At 36.2% G+C, this 17,705-nt stretch overlaps 1 protein-coding gene across 9 annotated transcripts in view; it reads left to right on the top strand.

Moving 5' to 3' along the window:
• Nucleotides 1–17,705, top strand: part of ZNF438 (zinc finger protein 438) — a 52,912-nt gene that overhangs the window by 11,649 nt on the left and 23,558 nt on the right. Inside the window, exons 1-2 of one of the 9 annotated variants that reach the window (XM_054815742.1) lie at nt 5,667–5,771; nt 6,127–6,201. The exons of 6 other annotated variants lie outside the window; for them this stretch is intronic. The gene's annotated coding sequence lies outside the window, so the exon portion shown is untranslated. Of the gene's footprint in view, nt 1–5,666; nt 5,772–6,126; nt 6,202–13,944; nt 14,033–17,705 lie in introns of those variants that run through there. 2 more of the 9 variants (XM_054815740.1, XM_054815741.1) reach the window with 2 other exon arrangements.

Below are 17,705 nucleotides of genomic sequence, written 5' to 3'. Positions count from 1 at the left end.
TTTATATTGGCAAGGAAAAAATGTTTAGCATATATACTTGCAGTTAGGAAGAGACTGGGTGGAAATATTAACACGTGTTAAGTTGACTGGCTGTAGATGGCCCTGAAAGAGGAAGTTTTAAATTTCTGTTGAAATCTAGTTGCATTACAAATAATTGTTTTTGAAGCTTAATAATTTTCAAAACTAGTATCTTTGGAATTCACTTTTTCATTATAAAGTGGGTTCATAGGCCCAGAATATGACATTCATTACTTTCAGGTTTTTAAAGTTAATTGTAATAAGATGAATGCTAGTACCTCTCCATTAAAAAAAATTGCTAGTAGTGGTACATTACTAATTTTCAGATATAAATTCTAAAGAGGTTCTGTAAAGAGCAGATGTGGTCAGGTGGAAAATTTTGTTGATTTGCAAAGGAATCTTACATTAGTGGTGCACACTATTGTGAGCCACAGTGCTGCTTCAGGGTCCAGCAAATGAATCCGTTACAGATTTATGTATTGAAAGGAATGCTCAGGTTCTGATGTGTTGCCTACACTTGGGAGGAAACACTTGCCAGTGCTGTTGCCATCAATTCATTTGCATGGTAAGAGTCCTTGTAGTTGGCTCGTGGCTTCTAACAGACTTCAGACCAGTCAGTTGACCTTGCTGAACTGCTGAAAGGTTTTGTGCACATTGGAGCTGTCAGCTCACTGAAAAAGCAATAGCAGTATCACTGGAAGTATTATTACTTTACATGTACAAGTCTTTTGAAGACAGAATCTCTTGCAACAATACGGAAATATTTTTCTGACCCATCCACAGTGTTTGAGCGCTGTGGATAGATTTGCGTCAAGTTTATCGCTATTGAAAATTTAGTGGCTCATCTACTACTGTAGTTTTTTGGATGACATCTTGTATGGATATTGTACTGCTGAATATTTAGTCTGCTGTGGAGACAGACAAATGTAGGAGAAGTAACTTTAATCTCACAAGAACGTGTATTGACTGGGAGAGTTAGTTCAGTTTGTTTTTGCAAATCACCAACCCTTAGAAGTGGGATTAAGTTTAGTGCAGGAGAAAATGGAATTTTCCCTTTGTCTCCAGAATGAGGTCATGGTGCTTGTCTCTTTTTAGCCTCCATCTCAGTAAAATAATAGAAAATATAATTGTTTCCTATTTCAGTTTTATCTCCTGAAGAATGGGAGTTACAGTTACTTGTGCAGGCCATAATGTGTCAGCAATGATTTTTTGGGCTTCTTAATTGTTACTTCTTTACTGCACCATATCTGCCCTGTTTGCATGCCCATGCTTGAAATTCTCATGTGCTTCTTTTGTATTTTATTTTGGGTTTTTTCCTCAATTTTATTTATTTAGTGATTCCACTGAGCAGGTAGCTGAGTGGACTTAAGTCATGCAGGAGTTGGTTGTGCATGAGGCATTAGTGATGGCAAAGGCCCACCTTGGATGTGAAGGCAAGGAAAAGGAAACAAAATAGAGTACAGCAGAACAGATGAGAAAAGGAAGACTTTGGTAGTAAGGGAAGGTAGAGAGGAAGACATGAGTGGCAAGGTGGAAGAAGAGAAGCTAAATTGCTGGTATGGAGATGCACTGCAAATGCAATGTGTGATGACACTTTTCTGATTTGTAATTTTAAGAACAACTAAAGCAGTGTGTTGTTTAAATAAGACAATTTATTGAATTTTTTAATCATAAAAGTATCTTTCTCATTTTGGGTAGATCAGATATACAGTAATACTCATTTTAGGGGACCTTATTTTTTTCTTTACTATAATGAGAATATATTCATCACAGTTTTAATCAACAAATTAAGAAAAACACTAGTGTTTGGTTCCTTTATTGCTTATCTCTTGTCTGATCAGGGTTATGTGCTAATACTTGGCAGCATTATCTGTTGGTATATATAAAGGAATACAATTTTCCTTAGTGGGGAGCTTAAAAAAAGTCTCTTCCTTCATTAAAATGGTTCACAAGCCTGCGTGAAGAGCATGCATATGTGATCACTGCTTGGTTTCCAGAATGGCACTTGAAGGCTTTGTAGCTAGATTGAACTACAGTCAGATTACTCAAATTCCCTCATGTCCCTAGAGAATAGAAATTGCTTTACCAACAAATACGTAGGGTAGCTTGAGGCCATTCTGTTCAGCTATGGGGTTTATTTCAGAATTTGGGGGATTCATTTTTATAGAATAGATAACTGAGAGAGTTAGCATTCTTGCTTGGATAATGTACTATTTATTTTGGAAGGAAGTTTCCCATGACTAAATAAGAACAAGATGTTTGACCACCTTCTAGGGAGGAGACTGTTTGGTCAGCATAAAATTAAAAGAAAAAATTCAGAAGAGACAACTGACCATTCTTACGTGGTGTTTGAAATGTTTTCCTGTTTCTTCTGGGCTTTAATTATGCTGCATATACATGGCAAGAAGAAAGATCAGAGGTTTTGTTCTTTTCTTGGAAGTATAGCTTTATCACATCGTTGGGAATTTATAGCCTAGTAATATATAGTGTTTTTTCCATTCCTGCATTTTGCAATTGGTTTGTACAGCCTCATAGTTTGGCAGCAGAGAGCTCACTTTTTCATGATTTTTTTGGCATGAAAGGGTTACTGTTCACATTTCCTGTGTAATTCCTTCTGATCTTGCTGGGCTGTAATTACTTTCTTGATGTTAAACATTCCCAGGCTCCTATAACCTTCTAGCCTGCTTGCACTGGCCAAGTTTGTCCCAGGTGATCATGTGGGCGAACCTCCTGTTTTTAAGGATAAAAATCTCTCCTTCCTGTGTAAGATAGGCTACATACTCCTTCCTTTGCTGTGCAATCCCGAGAGAAATCTTTTAAAAAATAATAATAAGGTAACACATCACTCTTTGAGTCAGATTTAGCAGCCAAATGGATGACAAATCAAGTGTGTGGGTTTAGAATTTGCTGAATCTTGGTTGAATGACTGCAAGTTCACATTAAAGATTTTTTTTCTTTATACATTTGGAAAATAGGTTATGATATAAAAAAGACAGATTTTGACTGTAGCTTCTTACTGTTGACCATATAATTGGCAAATCATTTTAAGCTTGCTTGAATGTAGAACTACTTAGTTGAGCCTTCAGGATTTTTTTTTTTTAATTCTTTGAAGTAACTGTATATCTTAGAAAAAAGACAGAGGACATTACTCAATTCTGTCTTTCCCACATAGTTCAATTATCCTGTATTTTTTCTGATTTTGAATTTGTAGTATATAAGCAGTAAACACAAGGTATTATTCTGTTTTTAAATAGAAGTGACTGCATACTTCTGAAAAATGTTGGCTTCAGAGGTGTGGGAACTGAAGTGTTCTGTTCTGCAAAGGCACTGAAAGGTCCTACGTGCCACCACTCAGCTGCTCTTCAGCTTTAATCTGGAGGAGACACCTGTAAGAATGCGAGTGAAGTTTGCTTTCCATGACCTTTATGCTGTTTTCTCGCAGTGCCAAGAAAATGCAAGATGGTGATGGCAGGGTTTTTTGTAGGATGTGAGGAGTCGTAATGTGCTGATATATTGACATTGGTGGGTGGTGGTTTTTGTTACTGACAATGTCAGAGAAAGTAGCTGGAGGTTCTGTGCACGCTTGATTCAAGAAGTAGCCCAAATCTTGATACCTCTCAAGAGTGATCTCATTAGTTTTTTATCCTGTTACAGATAATTTTTGAGGGGTCATAATCCTCGTATTGCCTCATGCATTTAATTGCTTTGTGAAATTCTCAGGCTGCAAGTAATTCTGTTTTGTTTAGCTGTGGTATTGTGCTTGCAACTCAGATACTCAGAGGTCTTCCCAGTAACTGACTGACTGAAGTCTTGTGAATGCAGAACTGTATTTGAGCTCGGTGGGATTATACTTGGAAGAAAATGTTATGTAGGTAACAAATTGTAGCAGTTTGAGCTCTTTTCTTAGTTTAATTCTCATGCATACCAATGCCTGTGCTTTACTATATAAATAGAAGATAGAACAGTTGATGTGCATGTTGTTAGCTCTGCTGCTATGTTAGTGAAGGATAGGAAGAATATATTTTAATGAAAATGTCTTTTTAATTTCTACCAGGAAGTCCTCTTGAATTTGATGGCTTAGTTATAATTGGAATATGGTCAGTATGCTGCCCAGTTCTTAATTGCATACTCTATCGTATGATTGGGAACATGGCTGTCAGATATGCCTATTTTTGTTGTTGAACCCAGAGGTTCTTACTGGCATATTATTCAACACACAGAAAACTGGTCCTGGCATAGAGTATCTATACACTAGTCATGTGAAAAAAAATAACCCCAACATGAAGCACCCAAGCGAGTATGACTGAACAGACAGAAGATGATGGTGCTGATATCTTGAAATTAGACTGTTCCTTTGTCATTTTATCATGGCCTGTCTGTGATCTCCAGGTACCTGAGATTTTGTAGGAAACTTCATTTGAAGAGGGCTTACCTAAACACATCCACTTGGGTATGCATCAAGCACATGCAAGCATTCTATGCTTCCTGTGCAACGAAGTGCAGCGGGGCAGTGCTTTGGTTAAAGCTTTTTTTCAAAACAGCTTACTTTTGACTTTATATTATGAAAACACTGATGAATTTAGAGTTAGTTGAAAGTGAGTACAACTGTACTGAAGCCTGCTTTCCGTCTAATAGATTGTATAGATCATCTTTCCTTTTTCTTTTCCTGTTTAATTTTGCTCCTGCTCAGATGAAAACAGTGAGGAATTACACGTTATATTGTAATTAAAGGTAACCTGTTTTGAATTTACTTTGTAAAGTGCTTAGAATCTAACTGACCTGACTCTCCATTATAAATTTCACCTTTGCAGTGGAAAATACCGAGTGGTAATGAATTTTCTGCTATGACAAATACGTGATTTTAGAGTCCTATACAAACTATCTCGTGCTTTTTGTGTAGAAGGGGCATTACAGTATGTAAGCTAGTGCTGTTGATCTTTGTGTGCGCGTGTTGATCTTCTAGTGGTTTAACTTAAAACTCTTTTGGATTTAGATGTTGCTAATGTACTGGAGGCAGGGTGATGCATGTAGCTGTGATGCAGGGAAGAACAGGACCTAATCTTAAGTGTATTTAGTGCAGAGGAAGGAGCGGTTTAGTTTTAACAAGCTACTATAGAATTAAGGAATGATTTGAATTAGGTGAGATTTTAAGCTTTCAGACAATGTGATCAACTGTATTTTTATATTGAGAGTTCTACCAGTTCTCTCCTTGAGAAGACATGTAAATTACTGTTATGACAAAATGCATAAATATGTCTAGGATTTGATAGTAATTAATTCATTTATCTAAGGCAAGATTAAGTGCCTCAGTTTGAAACTGGCTATAAAAAGTAACATGTAAACAAATTTAACACACATCAGGTGTAATAGCACATTTCGTAGAACTGCAGACACTTTGTTTTAAATGCAGTGGTTTCTCACTTGCAACATTCACAAACTGAACTTTAGTCACAGAGCACCTCTTGACTGGATTTTTAAGGGCAATTTTTATGTCCCTGGCTTTCTTGTGTGACTTGAACTATATATAGCAAGTATTAAGTATTGCTAAAATGTTGATTAGTACTCTGATAGAGTTATGTTATTTACCACTGATGCTCAAAAAGAATGATTGACTTTATAATTTTCTTGGATTTGTCCTGGTTCAAAAGATGCTGTGTATCCACTGATGGGAGAATCTCAGAACACATGCTCTCCGTGCAACTGTCTTTCAGGATCTTTTTTTCTAGATACTGGATTTGATGGGCTAATTACCTGTGAGTTCCACAACATTGACTTTAAAATAGATTTGTGTTGCGCATCGGCTTTTTTGTGGTCTACATTTCATATTTGGTTCTTTGTATTTACACACACGTTACATAGATATGTATTTATATGTAAATATATAAACTGATGTTTTTATACAAATTGGCTGTAGTCTTCATTCTTGGATAAGTGTTAAGCGTGCATAAGATCTTTAAATTCGGGCAGTCCTTTGTACACTGAGTATGTATGTACTGCATTTTAATTCCATCTGTCTGCTTCCTGTATATTTAATAATGCTTACTGACTTGATGCGCATATTGTTGCTATTATTTATTCTTTAATTTATTTACATATTTTTATTCCTAGAGTTCTATATTGATGCTTTAGGGAGAAAGAGAGGTGAAACATGGAGCAGGGATCCCAGTGTCGAAGGGGGACAAGGTATGAGGATACTGTGGTAGCACAGTAAGAGATTTTAGAAATCAGTAATATCAAAGTTAATTTGAATAATCATTTAGTTTGAAAGGTTCATTATTTAACAGACACATATATCGGAAAGCAAAATTAGTAAGCTGAAAAATGATGTGCCAGAAGTAATGTGCTCTTGTGTGTACACATTATGGAATCATAGAAAAATTTATTTTGGAAAGGACCACTGGAGCTCATCCGCTCAAATGCCCAGCTCAGAACAGGGCTACCTTTATAGTTAGGTGAGGTAGTCCAAGGTCTTGTCTAGTTGAGTCTTGATCATTTCTGTGGATGGATACTACACAGCCTCTGGACTTTTCCAGTGTTTGAGCGCTTTCACCATGAATTTTTTTTCGAATATCTCAACTTCACACACTGCAATTTGTCTGTAGCATCCTGTCCTTCTCTTGTGCAGCCTGAAGGACAGTCTGCCCTCATCTTCCATATACTCTCCTGTTTTACGTAGGTCAAGACAGCAGTAAGGTTCCCACCTTAGCATTCTCTTCCTACATCTGAATTGAGGTATGTCTGTGGGGATCCCAAACATGAGCACAGCCCTGTAAGTGCAGAATAGACGGGAGTATTCAGTTCCCTCAGCTTGCTCTTGTATGGAAGTCTTTTTGGCCTTTCACATCCCTTGCTAGTTGCAATTCCAAATGATATTTGGTTTGCTAATTCTGTGTATGTGCCCACAGGCAATGTTTCTGTGTTCTTCCTGTTAGCTTCTTCCTCTTTTACCTTGTGTATGCTTCTTTTGTCTTGGAGCTCAGTTAGGAGTACTCTGTTCACCTGTGTTGGCTTCTTCCACACCTGCTGCATGTCAAAATGCTGGACCATTCTTACACTTTGAAGAGGTTGTCCTTGAATATCAATCAATTCTTCAGGGCTCCCTTATGTTTCAGGGTGACCCTTTCAAAGGGGTCACACCAACTAGCTTTCTGAACAAACAGAAATGTTTCCTCAAGTCCAGAACTGCAATTTTGCTATCAGTCTTGATTGCATTTCTCAGGATTTTAAGATTCACCATCTCCTGCAGCGAAGGTTGCTGTTGACTTTCACATTCCTGACCAGTTCTTTCCTTAGCTTTCCCTGTCATTTTGGAAGACTGTGTTAAATCATCACCATATTATCCCTCTGAAAATGTTTAAGCCTTATTATAAAATACTGGCAACATACAGTAGGATATAATGTTGAAAAACTAGGCAATGCAACTACAGTTTCCTGTTCTTGGTAGGAAATAAGGTTTTTATGACCCAAATGTTAGAAGAATTAAATACTCTCCTGCCTGTAGTTGCCTGAAGATGAAAATGTTTGGCATAAAAGCTTGAAAATGTTATTGAAATGTTAATGGAAACAAATTTCTTAGTTTGTAAAAAATGCGTATGAGGAAGAAAAGAGGAATAAAACAGTTTATCAGACTGTATAGTTGCTACTTGAGACAAAAATCTCTCTTGTGTTACACTGCCTACTCAGAATGTCTTGGTTTGAGCACTGCTTTTAAGGGGAAAAACAGGTATCCTGGGTAAAACTGCCATCTTTCGTTTAAAAACTGAAATGGGCATGATTTATGTAGCTTAAAATTAGATAATAGCTGACAAAAGCAACTGAGCATAAAAGACTTGGCACTGAAAATAGCAGTTTCAGATTAGATGAGAATCTCTACCACTATAATAAGTTAGCTGGAGGACTGTTGGAACTGGTGATCTGCATAAGCTCTTTTGGTGTCTGAATCATACTTATTGAGAAAAAAAGAATTTTTTTTTAATCTGAAATAATTGAAGACAGTGCATGTGTTCATATTTGTTAATGAACTTCAGGTGGCATTGTTTTGTTCTAGAATGGGAAAGAAAAAGATTGGGGTAATGGGGTGATAATTTTCCCACTTACAACTAATATTTACCAGTTCTGGTTTTTGTTTCTAGACGATTCATATATTTTTGAAAGTATCTCTTCTCAAAGCTCACAAAGCATGTATCCAGCTTATACTGATTCACTGAATTTTTACTAAATAAAATAGGCAGTGATTTTTGAAGGGGAGAAAAAAAACCTGTAAACACCCTTGCTCCTTGTGATTTATTCATGTTTACAGTAGTGTAACAAGCAAGCTCCCAAGTGGCTGTTATTTCTGACCATTTATAGAACGCATGCAAGTTCAGTGATGGAAATAGCTTATTTGCATCTCTTACTGACTAGTTAAAACATTTTCTGTTCCCCATAGATAAATATAGGAATAAAAGATGCCTGATGGGCTTAGCTAATGTTAAGTTTTACTGCCCAGTTTACCACATTTACAGGCTACTATTTAGCAAATGAAGAAAAGTGGATTAAGTATAGTGATAGGACACGCTGGCATTTTTTCTGTGCAAGGAGAAAATGAAGCATCACGACATTTTTAACATTTGAGATAAGTACTCCCCAGAATTTTTTTGAAGTTCTCTCTGTATTTTTAAGGCTTTTTACTTGTATGGTTTTAGATCAACAGTCATGAAAATAGAGAACTTTAAAAGATACTTTACAATTTGAAAGGGGTTAGGAAACAAGAATACACAGCATCTTTATTATACGTGTGTTTCTCCTGTGTAGAAAGAGTTCTATTCTTGCTGTCTGGTCTGATGTCCAAAGTAGTTTTATGCTTTCTATGTGATCTGCTAAATGTATATACAGTATCTAAATTTGTTACTTATTGGAGGCTTCTTCTAAAAATCCTATCCAAAACTTTGCATTTCAGAAACTTAAAGCTCATTCTTTCATCTGTATAAAATGGATTTGGTTTCCAGTCTGTGGATTTTCATCATTTTAAGAACAGAAGGTATTACAGCTATTGCAGTGGACAGTTTTGCAAATATTTACAAATTATGCATTTATGTAGGCTGAAATATTGAAAACATTACCTATTTATCTTTAAAGATAATGGTCATCAATGGAAATACTTGGTTTTTTAGATTTATCAAAGGACTGTGTGTTGGAATGGAACTCTGTCATTGCCATTGCATGTTTCATTTTTAAGGTTAATTCACTTCAGACTTGTAGCGTGATCATTGACATTTACATGCTATGGATCATGAGGCCTGCATGCAGTAAGTGAATTCACACAGATCAGAAATATCTGTAGAAGAAGGGTAGGAAATATCTTTGGCAGTTATCACCATTATTTTTTTTCTCCCCTCCTCCCTTTCAGTGGTCTAAAAAAAAAGTAATTGGGCTGGAAGAATGAATTTTGATGCAGAAGAAGATGCAGGTTGTTGATGTGTGCCCAGTGCATGTGTAAAAAATACAACACAGATCATAAGTTGTTTCACTGTTAGTGAAAGGCAAATGGTATTTACAGAGAGAAAGTGAATGTGATAGAAATAATATGCAGGAGTTTCTGCTTTGCTGCAAGGGAAGCATCGATTTTTATTTTAACAGAAATGCATTCGCTAATGTTCTTTGCATATTAAATCTCTTATCTGAATCTTTTCGGAGTATCATGTTCTCTGTTGAGACTTGTATATTTCTGCTATTTAGTGCTAATTTTTTGAGGTAAAGCAAAATGATAAATTAAAAAAAACCCAAATCACAACTTTGTAATGACAGTGGACCCAAATAACTTGTATCTTAAAACCTTTTTACTTAGCCTTTAGTGGAGAACCTCTGTGAAAACTTAAATGTCACAACAAAACGGTATAGAATTTTCTATGGTCTTGTATATTAAACATTTCATTGCATACTTTAAGAGTTTTCACAATTCAGAAGACAAGTAGAGTGGTACTGTGCCACATGTTTTAACTGACATATATTGGAGGCTTTTTATAAATGTAATTCAGATCCTAGAAACATGAGTAGTTCCTTAAAGCTCATTCTGTATCGAATAAAGAAAAATTAGGAGAATTCAGCCTGTTGCATGTAGGGGGAGTTTGTGTTGATAAACCAAGTGCCAGTGATCAATTTCTGAAGCTTCTCAAATACTTGTTCATACTTACATACATATATATATATATATATCTGTCAGTTTTCTAAAATATAAAAGCCACACTGTTCTGGTTAATCCTGTACGGGTTTTCTTTCTGATGCATGTAGAATAAATAGTGCAGATGTGTTAGGAACTGTGACCTAACTTTGCATGTTTGGAGCCAAGAACAAGTTCTGCATGCACATATGTCCCACTTCAATCTTCAGAACAAGAGCAAACTTTAAATGCAAGGAATACTTAAGCATAAGAATCTGACTAACCTGACAATTGCTTGCTCATTTAGATACTCCCAGAGCAATTCTTCTCTTAGGAAACATGATTTGTTTGGTTAAAACAAGGTAAGAAGGGGAGTGAAGTTAGCAATACAGTTTAAAGAATGGGGAGCTGATGATGGCAAGCACTACATGGCTTGGAGACAGTTGGTTAAGGAGGTAAAGATATTAATAAAAATCTGTGGGCAGTAGAGTATAATAGAGTTCTTTAAATATAGAGGGTGTTCTTGAAGGATACAAAAGCTTAGTAATGATAGAATTCCAATAACGGGCAGGGATGATAAATTTCTGCTGTGCAGAAAAAGGCATAAATATTCAATAAATATTATGTTCTGTATTCAGAAAGAGGCTGGATTATGCTTTTACATCTCACCTCCTCCATCATTAGTGATGGAAAGAACGTATTATCACTGTACCAGCAACTATTAACGTTAAATGTTTTTTAAATCTGCTGCACTGACACCTACAGATACTTTAAAAAAAGCTTAGAAGCTATATGAATTACTAATTTTGAGTTTTAACAGATCATGGAACAGTGGAGAAATTCTAGAAGGCTGGAGGGGAAGGAGAACTAATGTGCCAACATTTGGAAAGTACAATATGAGCACCTTGAAAAGGCAGATAGTAGTATGCTGTCAGTGAAGATTTAAAGAAGAATTGCATAATTAATGCTGATCAGAATGGGCGAGTCAGCCCCCAGCTTGTACTGCTGCATGGGGTTACTGGGAAGGTGCTTGCATTTGCCTTCACCCTTGTTGGATTTCACAGATTCCTGATAGCTCTTTCCTCCAGCCTGTCTAGGTCCTTTTCAATAGAAGGCCCTGCCCTCCAGCTCCCAATTTCATGTTAGTTGCACACATGCTAGGAGTGCACTCTCTTGCACTATCCAGATTATTAATAATGGCGTTTAACACTGCTGGCCCCAGGATTCATCCCAGAGGCGTACCACTGGTAACTGGTTGCCAGTTGAACTTTATACCACTGATCACCACCACCCTTTAGCCTGACAGTCCAGCTGGTTTTCCATGCACCTTAACATCCACTTTCCAATGCATATCTCACCAATTTGGCTGTGAGGATACCATGGGAGACCATGTCAAAGACCTTCATAAAGTCTTAGGACAAGGGGCAATGGTAAATTTAGATTAGATATTAGGAAGAAATTCTTCACTGTGAGAATGGTGAGGCACTGGAACAGGTTGCCCGGAGAAGTTGTGGATGCCCCCTCCCTGGAAGTGTTCAAGCCCAGGCTGGATGGGGCTTTGGACTGGTATAGTGGACCCCCATGGCAGGGGGGTTGGAACTAGATGATCTTTAAGGTCTTTTACAACCCAAACCATTGTATGATTCTATGATCCTAGTGCCACTATTCAAAAAAATAGATGTTTGGTTATTTAATTGCCATAAGTGAGCAGAACTTCAGTGTTAAAATTGGAAGACATGACGTGACTCAAGTAGTATAGGTGTCCCACAGCATGGTTTTTATGGGAAATTAATGAAAAGGTATTATGTGTCAAACCACAAAAGCCTAGTTGCTTTAAAAGCTTGGTCATGCTTAATTGTTTTTCTCTTGAAGTACTAATTCAGTTTGGTCTTGCTTAGTTTGAAATTTAACTGAATGAATTAGGAATACAAATATCCTTAGGAACAGAAGGCAAAGCTGGAGGCCCAAAGAGAAGGAAGAATGTTCCCAGGGTTAGCATAGTCTGCACGCCACAGCTGGTTGCTGGACAGTGGCCAGGAATAATTTTGACATGTTTATTTCACATTTTTTCTCCATGAATATGTTTTGAGGACACTTCATTAAGTATGTCTGATAGTCTTTGAAGCTCTGTGCCTTTAACGTTTTTCAAACAACAAACAGGGTGGTGGATACAAAAATGAAAATTATATTGGCAAGGACTATTTGCACAGTGAAAACAACACAAGATAAGTGAGTGAAGGTAGTGAACTAGGACAGGTTAGACTTTGATTTATTCTTTTTTGTATGTTTATCTGTGCAAAGGTTTTTGTGATAGGTATGTTTTATCAGTAACATTGTGCTGACAGACAGTAATAAATCCTGTAAAAAAGGTATAATTTAAGTATATCATGGAATATGGATGGATGTACACTTTGTCTTGCAAATGTCCTAGGTACTGCATGGTGAGTGGCTTACCAGTTTGAACAACAGCCGCTATTTTATGTTGCTTCTGGATGCTAATCAGTCAAGCAATGTCACCAAATCTAGATAAGCCTGTGGACTATTTTTGTCTATCTAAATTTTACGATTGGTATTAAGAAATGTGGTTATACTAGATTGACTAGAAAATGTACTCTGTTATGTGCTAATTGTTCTTAAACAAAACGATATATCAGTCATTTTGGACCAGCAGTTCCTTTGTCAGTTGGGTCAGACGTCTGGGAGCTCCCAACTGGGGAATTGGGCCATTCCATGCAGGAGAATCCATCAAAGCGGTGACAGTCCTTTCTCAAAAAATGAGAGAGATATGACCGTTTGAGCAAAGAATGCGGGCAAACAGCTGAACTTCTCTGCTAGGATCTGTATGAAACAGTTTGGGCACAGCAGCAGGGAGGAAGGATGCTGCCTGCTCTGCATGTGCTCAGCACACAGCTGGGCGATTGCTTCTCGTGCTGCAGTTTTCATAAGGATTCTACAGTTGTAGTCCACTTCTTCAGCTGTGAAAGCTGAAATGCCCTTAATTATGCAACATAACCACGTTGATTGTATGTTGGGACTTTTTACCTACAAGTATAAAATTTATGCAATATTCTTTAATGCTTAAGGTACTTACTGTCACAGAATTTGTATAAAATGTCACCTTTTTAATTTTTTTGCACTAAACTTGGAACTCTGAGTTTTATCAGAGTGTTTCAGTGAGATTGTTTTAATTTGTAAACTTGATATTTGATGATTCTTCCAACGGAGGACAGTTTATCATTTGCTTAGGGGTCAGTAAATGTGGAAGACATATAGGATTTAAGTTGCTTAAGCCAGTCATTAGATTTTTATGGGGTTTTTAAGTGTGATTTGTTAAGTACGTATGCCTTTCTGGTAAGAAGGATCATCTTTGGGAAACAGTATTATTCATAGTTGAGCAATGTTTTTAATGTTCAGCATTGTTAGGAAAATCCAACTATTATATTTACATTTTTGTTTTAAAAGTGTATGTGTTCTTAAAGAGTACTGGGCACTCAGCTATCCAGAAAAAGGTCCTTAGCCCTGAAACACAGTCTAGGTTAGCAATGTTAGAGCCAAAGTTGGGGGGTAGAATCAGTGTAGCACAAACCCAGTCAAAACAGTTCTTAGTGCACCATCTGATTACTCGTCTGGTACATTTTCCAGTACAGGGCAGTCTGCAAGGACCAGCTGTGCCTCAGAACAGTTACACATTCTTAAGTGAATTATTATTCTTCTCTAGAATTTGGAGGTTATTTATGAGTTCAGCTGAAGAAAATAGGCCTTTTCCTTCAATGTAAGAAACTCAGTATTTCAGTGTCTAATTGTTATTAAGACCTTTTTTCGTTGAAAGAAATTAGACCTTAGAATCTAGTATGCTGTGATTGGTCTTAAGCAATGGTGAGTGTTACTTTTTTTTTTGGCACTAACAACCTTTTTCTCTTTATTTCTTTAACTTCTGCCTTAGAAATGTGTGTGTGTTACAGGTGAGCCTGGGGACGTGCTCTTAAAAATCATTAGTTGTAGGCAATTTAAATTTTAACATCTTGGAAATACATACCAACGTGGCCTAGCTTATTTATTGTTTGATCACAGTCACAGGTTTGTCTTTTCACTTTATCCTCTATGCCATGTAATAGTAAGGTCCTTTTATTTTTATTTTTTTCCAGTTCTGGAATGCTTGTTTTGCTTGAGTCTGAGAATAAGACACATTGAAGTGACTTTTTACAATGCAGTGTATTTTTTGTATGGGGATATTGCTGCACAAACATCACAAATGTCAGAATGTAGCTTTCTGACTGAAAGCTGTCTAGCTGACTTTTTAAGCAACTCCGTAATGGAAATTCTTACAGAAACAACTATAGATGATGCTCACCTTACTTATTTAGTACCATGGCAAAAGTTACTGCTACACTCAAGTTTGCAGCTGTAAAGTCAGGAATAATTCCATTATTTGAGTCAGAATTGGCAAAGGCAACTCACCTTGCAAAGTTTGGAGCGTGTTTTTTTGCTATTTGTCAGCTGTTGGTTACCTTTCTTCTAAGTAGAACATTAGCAGCATGCCCAGAGTTTATTAAAATAATAAAAATCCTATACAAAATCCTTCCTGAATGACACAATAAGTTTTATTTTATTTTCATCCCCTAAGGGATTCAGGTTAGTGTCCAAATAACCCAAAACACCATAGTCAAAATAGAAGAAGTGATTAGGGATTGATTGTTTCTTGTTTAGTCTTTACATAATTTAAGGGCCAGCTATGATTCTGAGAAAACTGTAGTGCCACATTTCAAGCTTAAGTCAGTCAGATTGTGCGGGTGAATGTGTCGTACTTTTGTCTTAATCCTTAAATTACTAATGGAATTTTAAGGGCTTTGTTATCTGAGACATTCAAATACATTTTGACTCTGTGTAAGTTCTGAGGTATCAAATATCTCTAAAATATGTTAGGACTACCAAATTAAGAAAACAGAACACTTGCTCTCCTTTCAGCATTGCAGTCCTGACTGGTTATTTCCATAGTCTAAATTGATAATTAACAGAATCCTAAAACTTCATTTTTACCGGAAAACTGTCGTTATGTTACCAGTAATAGCTTATTATTCAAATGTCAAAGTTGAGGAAAATGGAAAAAAGCAAGTAATATTCAAGTAACTTTTTTTTTTGGTCTTTCCTTTAGTCATCTTTAATTATTTTGGTTCGTACCTTTGTCGTACATTAACCTCATTCTACTCTTTGAAATAACCTGTTTATCTGTAGTGTAAGAGCAAGTAAATAAAAAGTATATATGCCAATTTATTATAAAATATCTGTGTTCTCTACCACTCAGTCAAATTCTCTTTAATCCTTCAACATAGCATGAAATGCAGGAAGGGTTTTTTGAGTACCTTTTTAGCTAATTCTGAAAACCATAATAGATTATTACAATTCCACTATGAATGACTTTACATATTGCTAACAGAACTGTAAGATATATTGATTCTGTCTTACGTACCTGCATTATTGAGAATCCTGGCAAAACCCAAGCAATAAATTAATGCTTAGTTTCAGACTAAGATAATGTGTGTGTGTGGAGGGGAACAAGAGTAGCAGGAATTGCACAGTTTGAATTTTAAACTCTGGAGTAGTCATTGCCAAGTAGAAGTCTTACATGATTCTGTTGATTTTTTAAAAGATACTAAACTAATTTGAAATTAAATTGTAAGAACTATTGAGAGCATGGATTTCATGTAGTATCTTATAAAAACGAAATTAGTAGTTTGTATCTTCCAGAACTATTGTTTCCAGCTGCCCTCAGAATCAATAACAAAATGTAGCAATTTATACTCATTCCTCATTTCACAGTTACTTTCACAACAGTAAGATCCAAGAGCGTATTTTAAAATCAGAAGCTTTGACCTTTTAATACAGAATAATGGTAAAGATGTCTAATACAGACGTGGAACTTATACAGGACTCCAGTTCATGGCATTCAAAGTAGTACTACTGAGAAGGCATTTACTAAAGAAAAATATAAAATGACAATCTGTCATTTTAAATTGGAAATTTGGAAAAAAAGATGTTATTTTTTGGCATTCTATGAATTGTCTAATGTTAGGCATAATAGCAACTGTGGTATTCCTTGCTTCTCTTTTTTAGTTTTTCAAAATGGAGTTGTCTCAAATGGAAAATAGTTGGGGTTATTTACAGCTGTAAAAACTGTTCAACTACAATTTATTTAATCCTCAGACAATTCATAAAATGAAGAATTGATATTGCTCCTTCTTTAGCCTTCTCTTCTCCCAAGCATCCTTTTGAGAAACTTAGCTTTTATAAATTTTTTCTTGGGTCCTTGAATTTGCTTTATTGGAGATAGTTATAGGTGTAAAATAAGAATTACTGAGACTGTATGCTGGACTGTCTGCAGTAGTAGAAAATTTGTGGAACATCCTCTTTTCTTGCAGAGTATGTGCTAGTTTTTATTCATACAATTGAAAAACCTTAGAAGCTGGTTTCAAAAGATTTATCTCCTCAAGAAAAGCAATCACTTTTTACTTGCTTTTTACTTTAAGTCAAATTTTGAAGTCACCCTATGTTGTTTCATAAACAAGCTTTTATTATCAGCAACGTGTTATTGAAAGTAGCCTAGAACCTGTCGTGTAGGCACAGTTCCACTCTGACAGATGGGCATAGCGTAGGCATGCCAGCCAACCATTGTATACATCACCTAACAGAGAGTGAAGGGAAGAATTTTTGTCCAGGATTGCCACTGTGGCATTCAGTGCATGTAAGGCTTGAAGTTCAGGAAATGCGCTCAGACTGGTCCATCTCATAGGATGACCAAAAATTTAAAAATAGCCTGGGTTTTAGGTTTTGCTGGGTTTGTACTGGGAAAAGTGGCCAGTTCCAATGAGGCTTCTGTTTCTTTTTGGCTGTCTGCTGAAGTCACCTAATGGGCTCAGCCAAAAGAATTCTGCCATAGACACACATTTCTCCCTGATTAATTATCTAAGTAGGGAAGCATAAGCTGTGTGTAATTTCTCTTGTAAGAAAACTGTTGTTTATGACTACATGCGTATCTCTCTGGATATAGAATAGGAGGATGAGGATCTACTGATGTAGGATGAAATCCTAGTGTGATTTTAAATAGAAAATTTTGAATAAATCAGACTTCTGCAACTGAAGATTTGGATAGTGAAATGCAGAATATTTTTGCAGGTTTTCAGAAATGCAAATCAGCTATTGCTTGGTTATTAGAGTTTGGGGTTTTGGAGGGTTTTTTTGTTTTTAAAACAAATTCACCTTAGTGCCTTGTGCTTGATTTTATAAAGTAGCCAAGCACTGCAGGCTTTTGGCAAATACACTTGCTTGAACAAATGCTTTTGTGTGTTATGCTAGTCAATCTTTATGTCTGTCATTTTTACCTTCCTCAGCATTTTTGCATAGCTTCAATGTTTTAATCATTTGTTTCAAGTCTTAACTCGGCCTTTAAATACCAATGGATTTTGCTGACTTTCCTGGAAGTTATGCTGATACGATTCATTCATGATTTTTGGGAACTTGATTTCTGTTGAAAAGTTTATAAATTTTGGGAAAT

This window comes from Grus americana, chromosome 2 (genome assembly GCF_028858705.1).
Source record: "Grus americana isolate bGruAme1 chromosome 2, bGruAme1.mat, whole genome shotgun sequence".
Taxonomy (NCBI): Eukaryota; Metazoa; Chordata; class Aves; order Gruiformes; family Gruidae; genus Grus; species Grus americana.
This window is presented reverse-complemented; position numbering and strand designations above follow the sequence as displayed.